The sequence below is a fragment of the Hemibagrus wyckioides genome, linkage group LG07, assembly GCF_019097595.1.
Source record: "Hemibagrus wyckioides isolate EC202008001 linkage group LG07, SWU_Hwy_1.0, whole genome shotgun sequence".
Classification (NCBI taxonomy): Eukaryota; Metazoa; Chordata; class Actinopteri; order Siluriformes; family Bagridae; genus Hemibagrus; species Hemibagrus wyckioides.
Genome location: NC_080716.1, coordinates 373,739 through 390,443, shown reverse-complemented (window position 1 = coordinate 390,443; position 16,705 = coordinate 373,739). Strand labels below are relative to the sequence as shown.

At 37.0% G+C, this 16,705-nt stretch overlaps 1 non-coding gene across 1 annotated transcript; it reads left to right on the top strand.

Annotated features, from left to right (window-relative positions):
* Positions 1–7,421: 7,421 nt before the first annotated feature.
* On the top strand, positions 7,422–7,493 carry trnac-gca (transfer RNA cysteine (anticodon GCA)). Its single transcript has one exon. It is a non-coding gene; the product is annotated as a tRNA-Cys (tRNA).
* Positions 7,494–16,705: the final 9,212 nt, after the last annotated feature.

The following is a 16,705-nucleotide window of genomic DNA, read 5'->3' as shown; positions in this document are numbered from 1 at the left end:
GAGATGATGGAAGCTACTTTTCACAGTAAAACCTTTGTGACATAGAGTATACTTGTTCTTCTATCATACATACTGCTGATATAATATCCTAACCCCTGCCCTGGTTACTCTTAGTGCCTAAGATAATTTCAGAGATATCATTCTGATTAAACAACACAACTGTCCACTTAACACTAAACTGTCATAAGAATAAATACTCATCTAATGTCATTTCTCTGACAAACAAAAGCAACTGCTGTGTCAGAAACACTGAAAACTGGAAACTTATCTGTAAATCTGCCTTTACTCTTCTTTCTCTTCTTCTGATGCTATTGTGAGTTTAAACCTTAATTATCAAGTAAAAAAAGTATTCGTTATTCTCAATTAAACCTTATTCTCTTCCACTTAGTGTTTCTAACATTAATCTGCCTGCTGGTGTTTATACAATAATTCTCTAATTTAGAGATATCACTAACATATATAATTAAAATACTGACAATGTAATTATTAGATTAGATTTTTACTAGATTAAACTGATCATTTTTACATAAATACATTAATTTCCTGCTTTCAGTATGTGTTTACTTAAATGTCCTCTGGACAGGTTTCCCATATGAGGCTGAATGTAAAGCCAGGATGTTTCAGTAAGAATCAACAATCTGACAACAACATTGGTGACACTGTCATGTGATGCTGTGGGGTGGAGCAATTTTGAAGCTTTATGGTGTTAACATATTAGATTACAGAAAGATCTCCACTATTTTCACTGAGCTAAGACCAGTCATCATGTTCACTGTTATATTCATGTATCTGTGGATTTCACTAGGTGAGTTAACATTGACTTTTTGTTATTGCAGAAATATTAACTATATTATATTAAATATTAGTCTGTGTGGTGATGCAGTGTGAAAATGTAGTGTGGGTCTGACTTAAGTATTTCCTGTTGATTATTTAAACATTATGTTCTCTTCTCTATGACAGGTGACTCCATGGCAGAATCAATAGAGATTTCCCTCATAAAGCTGTAGATGAAGGTGATGATGTTACTCTGTCCTGCAGCTACAAAAAAAGTAGTGCATCAGACATCCTGTACTGGTACAGACAATATCCAAAATCTAAACCTGAGTTCCTTCTTTATATTGCTCAAAGTGGAACTTATAATTCTGATCCTCCCCCAAGAATGTCTGTTAAAGTTGATGATAAACAAGTGGATCTGATCATGTCCTCTGCTGCTGTATCAGACTCTGCTCTATACTACTGTGCTCTGAGGCCCACAGTGACAGGAAATCCAGCTGCACTGTACAAAAACCTTCACACAGTTTTGCTACATGTCCTTTTGGGGAAGTCTCTCTTTCTTTCTCAAGATTTATAAAGAGTTTATATTATTATAATATTTTATTATTAGTAGACAGCTCATTCATTCATTCATTCATTCATTCATTCATTCATTCATTCATTCATTCATTCATTCTTCTTCTATTCTTCTATAACTATTCTATTTTGCCCAGGAAACCAGAAGTTACATTAGACAGACATTTAAACAGAAAGGTACTCAGAGGGTCCAATTGGGACCATTTCTGAACTTCAGTGAAGCAGCTGAGGCTCTGTACAAGTTCAGGAGTTGAATAAAGTAATGTTCTGAAAATTATTATTGCCATAATTTGTGAAAAAACAAACAATCAAACAAAACCATGGCTTCTTTTTCCCAGCAGGCTTTTTTATGTGCAAATTGGGATATAGTTTTATGATTGAGTAAAAAATAAATAAATAACTAAGTTCAAACAGAAAAGACCTTGGTGTGTTAAAGTCTCTTTCCTTTCACCACAAGATGGTGGAGGCTGTTATCTTATTGTTGGACAAGTACTAGGATTCTGCTTACATCCCCCAGAGATGCTGACATTATGATTATGAATACTTTACACAATTATAAAGACTACAGCTATTCTTCAGCCTTACATAGATAATACTTTTATATATAAAAAAGTCTAGAACCAATCAGAATGTTTTAATAATCTCTATTTAATCTCTATAATCTATTTAATGCTTGTACAATCAAGCTAATTAGTGTCATTTTCAACACATCATCAAGCCTTGAAAGGAGTTTGCTTGAATCCAGAAAGGAAACTGAACTTGTAGTAGGGCTATACATGCAATTTCTGTAAAAATGAAATGTACATGTTCACTTGCAATGGGATGTTTGTCATGAGATAATATAAATACTACACTCTTTATTTGTACACAGTTTCATGCTTAAATGAAAAATAATGATATAAAAATCCATCAATACAGATGATATTGATAAAAAATGATAGATTAGAGAAAGAAAAGAGGCTGGTTTGTTCCTCACCACAGTAAAATACTCCTCAACTGTTTGTAATCCTATTTAATAAACAGGTCATTAGGTCTACACACACCTAAATTTCCATTTCCCATCCTGCATTGTACCAGACTCCACTTCCCACAATGCACACTCACTTCCACATTCATTAGTTCATTTATTTTATTGAAGTATTTTTCATGCTATCAGTTTGTGTTTGTTTACCATGTGCTCAGGAAAATTTATCCATGTGGTGCTGAATGTAAAGCCAGAAAGCTTCAGTAAGAATCAACAATCTGTCAGTAACATTAGTGACACTGTCATGTGATGCTGTGGGGTGGAGCTTCATGAATGTTTATAATGTTAATATATCAGACTGCAGAAATTTTATTTTCATTTATAAGCTCATCCATCATGTTCACTGTTATATTCATGTGTCTGTGGCTTTCACTCGGTGAGTTAACATTGATTTTTGTAGATTCAGAAATTGTTTTTAATTAGATTACTTAGTCTTATTAGTTATGTAGTATATCTGCGTAATTTAACACTGCAATGTGTGTACTTTCATTCGTTTGTGTTAAAGCTTGACACAGGAAACCTGCTCTCCACATAGCAATATCTCTACAGATGGTATAACCACTACAGAACAATTCTGGGTTTTTTTTAGCAGTGACTATAACTGCCTTATTTATTAGTGCATCATTTGTTTTCTGCTCTTGTGCACAGTATTCACAGTAAAATAAAGTCAATTCAGTTTAAGTTGAACAATGGACACTGCTACAAACAAGGAGACCACTCGCGTGCGGTGCTGCGTGTGCCGCTGTCAAACCTTTATATCCTTTTATTTAGGAATAAATATTTTACAATGATAAAATAGCATGTCTGATGCAATGGTTTGTGAAGTAACAGTGTTTTTGTTCTGTGTTGTACTGGTTACTCAGTTCACTCTCACTGATATTGTTAAGTAATAATCTGTAAAAAGTTATACTACAACTGCATCACTTCCTGGGTGTGGCCTTCTAGAGACGTGTAAAGTTCAGCATATACAGCACTATTATACAGAATCCTCACAGAGCTGTGTTCAGAAATGGATCAACTATACAACTTACTGTACATAGTGAGATACATACCACTGATTCTCACTCTAGTTACAGGTAATTTTCAATCAGTTATTAATTATTGCAGTGATATTTAATCAGTTAAATAATTGCATTAATTAATAAGCATGTTTGTATTAATCTAGTAATTTCTTGATTCCTTAAGTCAATATTGGAATTACAAAAAATACTTCACTGACATGTTTCTTTATGTTTTTGTCACACCAGGTAGCTTTGCAGATAAAATTGAGCCAACAGATGCAAACATTGTCAGGAAAGAAGCAGTGACTGTTATTCTGAAATGTTCATATGAGGCAAGCAATGAATACATTTTGCTTTACTGGTACAAACAATATCCTAACAGCGCACCACAGTTTTTACTGTATAAAGGCGCAAGGTCAAGAGCAAGTTATGGGAGCACTCCTGATGATCGTCGACTAGAGTCGAAAACAAGCAGAGACTCTACTGAACTTACTATCAGAGGTCTAAAGCTCTCAGATTCTGCACTCTATCATTGTGCTCTTAGAGACGTAGCACAGTGATACAGAGTCACTGAAAGGCTTTACAAAAACATCAACATGGTATATTAAGTTTCTAAAACCACAGAAGATGAAAGAGACTCACTTTTCCAACTTATCAGTTAACCACAGATACAAACAACATTTGTAAAAACATTTGCAGCTGGAGCTAAATTTCCCCTAAGTCTGAATGAGTGTGTGAATGTGTCTGTGCATTTTGTCCTGCATTAGACTGCTGTATCATCCAGGGTGTATTCCTGCATCATCCCTAGTGTTGCTGGGAGAAGCTCCAGATTCACCTGCCCAGGACAAAGCATGAATGAATGAATGAAGGTGTGTATATATAATGTATATAGACAGTTGTGGAAGTGTGACCAGGATAAAGTAGGTACTAAAAATAAACTCTGATTGAATGACCATTCATTAGGTTGCAGCTGCAGCTTATGGACCTGGGGCTTGGTTTTACTGTAGTTTTAGCATACTAAGATTTGCTAATTGTCTAGTAGATGAGAAAGAGTTGCTGTGTGAGGTAAAGCAGAGTTGTCATGAATATGAATAAATTTGATGTTTATTTCAAAAAATAAACACAAACTAACTAAACACTCAGGATAACAATGTTATTATGCCCACTTGGTTTTCTTCACTATTGCTGATATTGCTAAGTCCTTTAGTTCGCAAGTTACAAACCAAAAGAACAAGTATTTTAATTAAGTTGCTTAATAATAAATTGTTGTCAATAAATTCTAATAAATTGGTGTATTTATATTAAAGGCTGTTGACAACAATTCATCCACCCAGAATACACTGTTAAATGTAATCACAATCATCTTTAAGTAACCAAACTTAACTATAAAATAAATACATATCAGTTTCTGATTGCCAGTGAAATGTAGTTAGAGTGAGAATGTTCTTTTAGCTGATTGTTTATAACAGACGTGTTCTTGAACATTAATGAGGAAAGGCTCAGGTGCACAGTTTATTCTCCTCTTGATCAATAGATGAAGAAAATTGTTGGAGGAAAAGTTTCTGTTCCTCTGCAGCTCTTTTTCTCTATAGACAATATTCTGTTTGTGAGACCTGTATGATTGTAATTAACACCAGTGCAATCATAGCTCCAGTTTTGTTCTTTGGTCACTACACTTAATTAACCCTACTGAATAAAATCAGATGGAAAAATATTTGAAGTGAACTGGAACAGCGATTTAGTCCAGGAACTCTATGGAACTCTGTTTGGGAAGTCTATACAAAGAAATGCAAAAAATGCTAAATATATACATTATATAATATTAATTATAGTTCAGAAGTTTATTTATTAATGTCATTAATAAATAAATTACTTTCAATTACCTTAAAAACCAAGTCTTTCTTATTTCTCCACAAGATGGTGTAGTGAGTTATCTTATTGTGGGTCAGGTGCTAGGACTCTGCTCACATCCTCCAAAGATGTAGACTCTGTTATAAATACTTCTTTGCAGAATAATATGAACTCTAATAAACATGCTTTATCACAACAAACAAATAAATGCCACAAGTCAAGATACTACTTATAAAATATAAAAACTAAAATATTTACTCATTTTAATTGTTAGTAAATTTGTATAAAATTGAATAAATACAATAATAGAATAATTTAAATACATTACATTTTCTTCTCCATGGCAGATTCAATAAAGCCACTTTTCCCTCATAAAGTTGTAGATGAAGGTGATGATGTTAATCTGATAAAATCGGTCCGTAGGATGAAGATGATAACATTGTCAGTAAGGAAACAGACACTTTCTTATGAGTCAAGCAGTCATTATGTTTGGCTTTAATTGTACAAACAATATCCTAACATTTTATTTCGGGGGCCCCTCTGTGCCACCAATATCACTAATTATAACTAATTATTGTCATTTTGTATAATAACCATTGTCCATTGACAGATATCAAAAAAAAGACGGTCATTTCATGTACTCTTGGGGGCCCCCTGGTGGCTACGGGGCCCTAAGCAGCCGCTTAGTTCGCTTATGCCTTGGGCATAACTTCAAAACTTCCGCGGATTTCTGCAGGACTTGAAGAGCTGGACACTGGGTGAGATCGCCTGTGCTGCGGGTCTGTCAGTGTGTGTGTGTGTGTGTGTGTGTGTCTAAATAGTGCCCTTTGCACTTACCCATTTGTTTTGGGTTTTCTGTTTGTTAATGTATTAGTTATCACAGTATGCATTTGGGGCTGCTATTTTATTTTATTTCATTTTTAAATGGACGGGTTTTAAGCTGTAGCTGGGCTGGAAATCTTAGGTCCAATCCGGAAATCACTGGTTACTATGGTTACCGCGTCCTGCGGGGAGAAAGAGCTCCTTCTGACAACACTCAGCCCCTCACGGTAGGACGATCTTCATCCTTTAATGTCACACTGATTTTACAATAAATATACAATAAACAATAAATATACAATATAATATAACATAATATACAATACAATGTAATATTTACCCCAGTAGTAGGACACTTTTAAGAACCCTGTGTTACTTCCTCTGCTCTGATAACTCACAGCGGCAGGGTAGCAGTTCGTTAGTTCAGTGTTCGGAAAAAACGATGAGACGGACAAAGTTAGCCGATGCATGCCATTTAACTTCCCTCAGAATTTACTCCCGGATGGAATAACTTACATGAACTCTAAAATAAATAGCAAATAAGCTTTTATTTCTCTGCTTTCCAAACTAGATGAACCGCGAGCGCGCACACACTTCTGAGCACATTGTTCCGCACTACTCAATGAAGGTGTTCTTTCCAACACCATCGTAATCCAGGGTAAGCCTTTCCATCGCTCTCCGACAAACTCACTTATTCTTAGAATGGATTAAAAAATGGGGAATTCACGAAGATGGGTAAATTGTGACCATGAAGGGATGCTGATGGTCAGCAAATATGCTCAAATAGGGTTTGGTTTTCAAGAGACGATTGATTTGTGCCATTGATGGCCAAGAACATATTCCAAACACCTCCACCATCTACATGGACTGTCTCCACATTTAAAAAATTCCCTTGATCATTATACCAGCTCTACTTGCAGGGACTCACTAAATAAAAGTTTTAACAACGACAACAATGTAATCCAGGGTAAGACCTACCTTCGTCCTCCGACACCCTAATTTATCCGTGGAATAGATTACACAACGTGGTGAGTTTACAAAGATGGGTAAATTGTGGCCTTGAAGGGATGCTCTTGGATAGCAAAGATGATCAAATAGGCTTTGGCTTTCAAGGGGCGATTGATTTGTGTTACGGATCAGAAGGTCCCCCCGAACGAATCCGCATACCCCTGCCTGACTCCACTGATTCAGGTATCCTTAACTGGTTAACAGTTTACAACATTAAAAGTCGTCTGGAAATGACCAAGCCTACAAATGATGTCATGTGTAGATAATCCCATGGCAGTAGGAAACTTTTAATCTATGAATCCTTGGACCAATAGTAAAATGACATCCATTTAGAACACACCTGTTGTCAGTTGCTAACATTTACCTGTGGGGGTATAGCTCAGTGGTAGAGCATTTGACTGCAGATCAAGAGGTCCCTGGTTCAAATCCAGGTGCCCCCTTCTGGGCTTGCTTTGCATTACCTTTAACCTGCAGTGAATCGGGGCTCTTCTTAAATTTTTGTAAATTTCAAAGCTTTACCAATGTAGTACCTAATACATTTAAACTTTACATAGAGCACAAACTGGGCTTTCATAATATGGCATAATATGGTTAGATTCATGTGTGACTTTTAAGCATATGTCAAAGTACACATACACAAAAATAGAATTTTGAACTCTAGCAGAAAAAAACAGTGAAAATGGAGAATAAACAAACCTTGCAGATTGTTTTGAACACAGGACTGAGTTCATGAAAGTCTTGGGTGTGGGCCCATAGAAAAACAGCTAAATTATAACACTCAGAAAGACCTTTTATTTGGGGTAAAGTGACTGATGTGCCTAACTTTTTTCAACAGAGCCTCTGTTTCCCTGAATAATCAATGACTATTCATGAAAATGTAAGACCTATTGACACCTGGCTCAGGTGACACCAGGTTTCCCCAGGACTCCTATTGATGTCTCAGCTGTTTGCACCTATACATTCAGATTCCTCCTACAAAAACAGGGCACACTGAGGCCAGGTTTTGTTGAGAGAAACAAAAAATAAAGCATGGTTTCTGAAATTTTCATTGAAATGCAATGCTTTTAGAACGTTTGCTAAAAGGCATATTCACAACCACATTGAAGCCATTCACAGGTAACTATGTTGTTTTTCTGGGATACTATTATATTATTTGTTTTAAATTTTGTCTGCTTAGCAAAAGTTTCCACTGTTTATGACTGAAATAAAGCTGTTCACATCGGTGCACGCTTTCTGACTTTCTGACAGCTTTATTTCAGTCATTATATACTCAGATCACAAAGAGTGGAAGATTTTTTTTTGGTTTGTTTCTTCATTCAAGCCCTTTTTTTCTGTTAGACACGGGCATGCATTAGCACATCACTCCCCACAAACAACACAGCAATTAGCATTTACTTCCATCTGAATAGAGTCGTTTACATAAATCCTGCATGTGAATGGAGCGCTAAGTGCGGGGGCGGGGCTCCGGTGAGTGTGGAGACGAGAATTTGACATACCTTTGCTTTTTATTTTTAACATTAATTTAATAACAAACATTTGGCAATAACCTTTTTGGAAAGACAACCGTCTACCGTTTGTGTGCATGTTTTTTTCTGGGTTGCTACAATATAATTTCATTTACAAAAACACTTTCAAAGAGAAAAAAAGTGATTGGCATCGTTGACAATGCTGTCGACCCCAGAGGGTTAAATCGCTCAACCTGTCCATCTGACTGAGGTCAGAAAGGTGTTGTGCGGGTTTTGTCAATGTCTAGCAACTCAAACATGCTCTGGAAGACCTCCGATTCAAAATTGGTGCCTTGGTCACTATGGAGTGTAAGTGGTGCCCCATAACGGCAGACCTATGTGCATGTGCGACACCAAAGTGAAACATCTATCTCGCATTTGGTACCAACAATATCTGGTCCGCAACCAAGACGGTGTTCGCTCCACACCGAAATGTCCACCCACTGGCTCCTCGTGCATCTGGCGCATTACATCTTCCCAGAAAACTCGTGGCAGGATTATCTGGGGACAAAACTCAGGGCCCTCATTCAGGTACAGTCTTTGCCATTGGCTTCAGTAGGCTTTTGTTGCTGGGCCATAGGGGGACACATTCTCCCAGGAAGGTCATTCATTGCCTTCCTCCATCCACCTCTTGATGGGAGCAATTTCCGGATCGGCTGTCTGAGCAGAACGCAGTTCGTCGGTAGTCCACCCAGAGAATGGAAGGGTACTGGCAGTAATGGCAGGTTGTACTACCCCCACTGGACAAGACTCTGGGGTAACGGCTGCAGGTTCATCATGTATAGGTTTGCCATCAAGGTCACACTGGACCGCTTGGTGACAGAGCTGAGGGCTACTCAAGGTGGGATTCTTAAGGTTACATGGGCAAGTTGAACGGCATGCCCTCAGAGAAAGCACATCAGCATTTTCGTGACAGTGCCCCGGGCGATGAACAACTTTGAAGTCATACTACCCAAGCTTCTCGAGCCATCTGGCCAATTGTCCCTCTGGTTCTCTCATCCTCAGGAGCCAGTGTAAGCTTCTATGGTCTGTGTGTACAGTGAAGGATCTGCCCAGCAGGTACTGATGAAAATGTGCTGTGAACTCCACCACAGCTAAAAGTTCTCTACATGTGGTGCAGTAATTCTGCTCAGTTGGCGTCAGACTCCGACTCCCATATGCTAGTACACATTCTTCCCCTTGCTGTAATTGAGAAAGCACAGCTCTGATTCCGAAATTGCTAGCAGCTGTGTCCAGAACAAGATCACCACTGTCCATAGGGTAGCCAAGGATTGGGGTGGTAGTGAGCAGCTTCTTTAACTCATCAAATGCCTGTTGGCTCTCAGGGGTCCAGTGAAATCGGGCATGTTTCCTCAACAGGTTGTTAAGGGGCTTTGCAACTGCAGCAAAATCTTTGACAAACCGCCTGTAGGAGGATGCGAGACCCACAAGCTGTCAAACTTCGGGAACACTCACGGGCTGTGGCCATTCTCAAATTTTCTGCACCTTCTCTGGGTCGGCGGCTATACCATGCTCTGAGATGACGTGGCCAAGGTAGATTACCTGGCAGCAGAAGAGACAACATTTGGCGGGTTTCAGCTTCAGATTTGCTTGCCGCAGCCTTTTGAACACCTGTGCCAGCCGCTGGAGCATTTCCTTTACATTCCTGCCCAGGACGATGATGTCGTCTAGGTATACCAGGCAGATTTCCCACTGCCTTCCAGCCAAGACACGGTCCATTAATCGCTGGAACGTCGCCGGAGCATTGCAAAGGCCAAACGGCATGATGTTTCACTCAAACAGCTCCTTCCTGCTGTAGAACGCAGCTGCCTGTCTCACCTGTGGGGTCAACTCCACTTGCCAGTACCCGGAAGCAAGGTCCAATATGCTAAACCATTTTGCCGTGGACAGTGTGTCTAGTGTGTCTTGGATTCTTGGGATCAGATAGACGTCTTTTACAGTGCGCTCGTTTAGTGCCCTGTAGTCTACACATAGTCGGTACGTTTGATCTTTCTTTCGTACCATTACAATGGGTGAAGCCCAGCAGCTATTACTTTGGGAGGCTAAACCAGCATCTAGACTCTGTTGGATCTGCTCATCGGCACTTTGCTGTTTTTCAAATGCCATTCGACGCAGTTGCTGTTTCACAGGCGAACCAGGCTGGATTTTAATGTCATGTTGGTACATGCCATCTTCAGTGTATATTGCAATAAAAAGACTACTGAGGGCTCAGTAACAATGAGGAAATCTCCAGAACTAAGGATTGACTTTTAGGCTTTGCAGTATATAAGAATTAGACTCACATGCTTTGTCACTTCTGTTGTGATGGAGTATATCTGTGTAATTTAACACTGCATTGTTTTGTCGCTTCATTTTATATGCCATGTATACTTTCATTTGTTTGTATTAAAGCTTTACACAGGAAACCTGCTCTCCACATAACATTATCTCTACAGATGGTATAACCACTACAGACCAGTCACTAGAACTGCCTTATTTATCAGTGCATCATTTGTTTTCTGCTCTTGTGCACAGTGTTCAGTGGGAGAAAGTTCAATTCAATTCAGTTTTCTTTATTTAATCCCCTGATATGACAGAAAGTACATCATGTGAATTGATAGATTTTTTAAATCCAATGCAGTTTAAATGTTGAGATTTATGGCTGTTTTCAACAATTGTTTCCTGTTTGGTTTTACTTTTTTTACAGTTACTATTGAATAAATTATTGCTTTTCATTTAGAAATGTTATTGTTTTTATATAAAAAATACAAAAACAACTGTGCAGCATTTCAGATAGAAATACATTGGGAATTATAAATCCATCACACACTACTGTAAATATTAGATCTAATATAAAACAATTAATACAGAACATCTGTGTGGATGTCTAGAAAATAATGAACCATGTCAAGTGTATATACATGTATACATATGAATATATAAAGGGATGTAGTTTCTTTACAGTTTATATGATTTATTGTAACAAATGTTTATTTATCTATTCAGACAGTCATTATGCATGTAAACACAACTGCATGTTACTTTGCTGCATGTGAGCTAAGGCAATGTCCTTTTACAAAACACTGAGTCATGATTGAGTATGATTGTATAAATAGATGAAATGGATGAAAAAGAAAACTCTCAGTGGAATTTGCTTTCCGTTTGTTTTATGATCATATCTGACCTGATTATAATACTAGTACTCGTGCTTTATTGACAACATATTTTCATCAGCCAACATTTTTTAGGCTGCAGTTGGAGGACACTAAGCAGCTTCTTATATTGTTTATGGGGTAGAGAGGGTTTGTATGTACTTATACATGATTATACATACATAGCTATAACTGATGTTAGTAGGTCATTTATATTATTCATTACTTTATTTTCATATTAAATAAAATGTTTCTTTGCAACAATGAATGTAGATATAAATCTGTCATTTATATAAGAGAGCTCTGAACTGACAAAACAATGCTACTTATCCACCCTGTTATAACAGCTGTTATTAATATCAATAAGTCCATATTAACATGACATACTAATTTCCATTTGAATGTTTTTAAGTGATTCATATTGTATTTGTATATTCATGTGTAAACAAGATACAGACCAATACATCTGAAATGTATTTATGTGTTTAAACAGTTTAATAAGAGAAGCTCTGAGGAAGCATACTACAGAATATATGAGCACTTGTGTGGAAAGGAATTGTGTGTAATAGAGAAAATGTATTCAGTCATGGCTGTTGTGTACATTCACATTGTATTATCTGACTGCAAATGAGGGAGAAAAGATAAAAAATAACTGTGATTATTCAGCTATAGTGGAATAATGTTGTATTGTGTTGGTGTCTCAGTTCACCAGTGTTGTGATGATCTGTATAATGCTATGCTCCAACTGCATCACTTCCTGGGTGTGTCCTTCTAGAGACGTGTAAAGTTCAGCACATACAGCACTATTATACAGAATCCTCACAGAGCTGTGTTCAGAAATGGATCAACTATACAACTTACTGTACATAGTGAGATACATACCACTGATTCTCACTCTAGTTACAGGTGATTTTCATCAATTCATCAATTTACTATTGGAATTAACCAAATTCATGATCTATAGAATTAATGTAATATTAATGTTTTACATTATTTATGGGGTATGTTGGGTATTACACAAAAATATTTTTAGAATGTTTTGATATCTGTATTATATCTTTATTAATATTCTCCTGTATAACAGACAGTTTTGCAGATAAAATTTGGGCGAAAGATGAAGATGCCAATATTGTCATGAAGGAAACAGACAGTGTTACTCTGACATGTTCATATGAATCAAGCAGTGATAGCATTCGGCTTTACTGGTACAGACAATATCCCAACAGCGCACCACAGTTTTTATTGCTTAAAGGAGCGAGGTCAAGAGCTTCTGATGATTACAACCCCTCTGGCTCTCGATTCAATGCAGAAACTTCCCGAGACTCTACTGAACTTACTATCAAACATCTGCAGATCTCAGATTCTGCACTCTATCACTGTGCTCTTAGAGTAGTAGCACAGTGATACAGAGTCACTGAAAGACTGTACAAAAACCTATGAAATAATTCATTTGAAGTTATTATCAAAAATACTTCCTTTAGCAACTTATCAGTTAACCACAGACACAAAAGACATTTGTGGTAACATATGCAGCTGAAGAAAGAGAATAAAATAAAGAGACTCTGTGTCACTTGTTGCTGGTGTGTACTGTTTTATATTCATTGTACTTTGCTGGCCAGTTTTTCCCATGATTCATTTAAATTATATATAAATTATATTCATTTACATGTATAAAAACAAACTAAGATTTGTTGTCAACAATTCACAACATTCAGAAGTGTCTAAATCAAGAGGTGTAGTATAATCTAGTGAAGAAAAATATTTTCTAAGTTAAAATTACATTGTCAGTGGCTCAGTGTGATGCAGTAATTACAACTAAAACATTACATCTAATAAACCCTGGCATCACTCTGCCCCCTGGTGAGACATATTCTGATCAACAGTGTCAGCTGCAGGAAGTGTGGAGCTCCACAGGCTATGACAGTAAACTCCTTCAGCTTTATCTTTCAGCAGATTACCATCTCTATCATGCTGCTCTTTAATCTTTTACTGTTAATGCTTCTTCTAGGTATGTTCATCTTAATATTAGTTCTTATGACCAAGTTGGGACATGAAGTGTGAGAAATAGCACAGGGTTATATATATAGGAGGTAGAACAGAACATGTATGTGATGCCCCAGAGTTAACAGGAATGAGTCTCACAACACAGACCAAAAGACCAAAAATAACAAAACAGAAACAAACTGAGATTAGCTATCTGACCTAAACAAAAAGAAAAAAGAAAGAAATGAACATCTCCAACAAAAATGGCAGTCATAGCCCTCGTGCCAGTGAATACATACAATGTCTCAATATGTGCAAAGAAAGATTATATACACAAGGCAGCAACGATTAACAAGAAGCAGATCAAACTTGTAGTCAAGGCAGGCAAAGGTCAAAATCAGAACAGTAAAACACAACACTGAATCTCTACACACACGCAAGCACAACACACCAAGTGAGCATTGAAGTTGGGGTTACTGGCTTCCATCCCAGCCTTGGCAGAAGTGTTAACTGCTGGAGCTGAAGCAGTAAGGAGGGCTAGAGTACAGAGGGGACCACCCTGAAGGACTAAACACATATAAGACAGAATATACAACACAACCTCACAGGATGTAACACTTCATATTAGTTCCAAGATGTTTTCATATTTCATTTACTTATTAAAAAAAATCTTTTCTCTTTTTAGCACAGGGAGCACATCAATTCAAATGACTGAGCATCTTATATGCATTTTGGTGAGAGGCTTCATGTGGATTAGAGCTGACCTATTGACCTATTTAGAAGATGGGACATTTAACCAACAGAACATAATTCCCAGGCTGTGACACAGATATGTTAATATGATGAATTACAATTTGCATTAATATGTGTATCATTACATAACTAAAATCCACAAAGAGTTCATTCATTAATCTTCAGTAAACACCTGACCAGGATCAAGGTGATGGTGATAGGGTCACTGTCACTATATTTAGTAAAAATCAGCCTTAAAAGATGTAAACAACGTTCAATAAATTCTATTTGTCATTGCTTGTTTCGATCAATATGATACCAGAACTGACATGACTATGAGTAAAAGTGGGTGGAGCTAGATGTGGTAAGATACAGTTTAGAAAGTTTCACAGAGATCCTGCCATTTATACCTACTGCAAGAGAGACACAACAGTCATGTTACTCTTCTTTATTTTCATAGTTGTTAAAAACATTGGTAAGTCATTTATATTATACACAAACTTTAGGTGAATGCTGGAAATTTGACCTGATACCTAAACATAATTCAGCTTAAAGAAATTAACACCCTTAAGTAATGAAAGTAGAAATTTTTATGTTGTTGTAATGTTTTATAGCAGGTGCTGTTGACAGCAGCATTACACCAGAACAAACCATCATATCTTCAAGAGAAGGCAGCAACATCACACTGACCTGCACATATGATGACTCAGCTAGAAATCTCCACTGGTATCAACAAAAACCTCAATCAGAACCAGAGTTTCTGCTGCTGACTTCTAAATACTCAGATGGTGTCACTAAAGCTGCACACGACCCACGAATATCCACCAAAGTTCTTAAAACGGAGAACAAAGTAGATCTGGAGATCTTTCCTGCTGCAGTATCAGACTCTGCACTGTACTACTGCGCCATGGAGCCCACAGTGACACAAAACTCAAACAGACTGTACAAAAAGTCAAGCTGCATGTTTTTCTCAGCAGGGGGAGATGTTTACCTGTTTTATTTAAGTACACTTTTCTGTCTTAGTTCTGAGACTTTGATGTTAATTTGCTTTGAATATCAAAAATAATTCAAAAATAAATGTTAATCTTTAATCAAAAAGAATGATTTCTGCTGAGGTTCATGCTGTTATTCCCCTGATGTAATAATAAGAAGGTAATCCAAATTAAATAACAATACATATTTAAATAATTTCAGATGGTAATTTTAATGTAACACTAGTGACCTGAAGACTTCACTCTTCATTATTTAGCAGTTTATAAAATAGCACTTGATCCAGCACTGATATTAGCCAGTCAGCTTTCTCAGGCAGCTGTGTGCTCCTTCTGTCTGTTGGTGTTACATGTTATTTGTGATCAGACAAGAGCTGACAGCAAGCTCAATAAATCACAAGGCCGTGTTGAACAGAAAAGACTCCTCGAATAATAAAAATGTCCTCTAGTTTGATTTCCCAGTGTGCTTTTGACATTGACTGAAATACTTCAGCACTTAATTGCTGTGGGTTTTGGGAATGTGTCTATTTCCCTTTGAGACCCTGCATCTGTGCACCTGTAAAAAGTCTCTTTAGGAATTTCTAAGTGAGATTTTTGTTTTTACCCCATGATACACATGCTACAATGCTACTCTGTGAACAGCAAAGTGTTGTTGATGAATTTCTGTGGACGATTCGGCAAGCCTCAGGCTGTACCTGGATCCGTCAGGTAAACTAATGTTTTCATAGTGGCTTTATTAAGCAGATGGCTATATTAATTATATTAAAAAACAAATGAGTCAAATCACAAAGTAAAATAGACAATGAAAGAAAAGAGGCTGGTTATTTAATCACCTCAGTGAAATACCCTCCAAACTGTCTTATTTATGGCAGGTATATATTTAACTATTTATAATAGCTATATTTATATTTATTTATAATAGCTATAAATATATGTCCAATTTATAATAGGTTGATTGTTTTTATTATTAAAAATGACATGCTGTCAGTATTTGTTTACTATGTGCTTAGGACAGGTTCCTCATTCAAGGTTGACTAGAACTCATTCATTAGTGTACTGCTTTTTTCTACTGTTTTACACAGTGTTCAGTCTGGGAAAGATAAAAAAATAGACTAGTAAATAAAAATTTTATTAAAGTATTTTGGTTTCACATAGTATCTTAATCTAGCCATGGGGGTCACAGTCCAGTGACTTCTGTGCCGGTCCCAAGCCCGGATAAATAGAGAGGGTTGCGTCAGGAAGGACATCCGGCGTAAAACATTGCCAAATTTAACCATGCGAATCGTCAGTACTCTGAATTTCATACCGGATC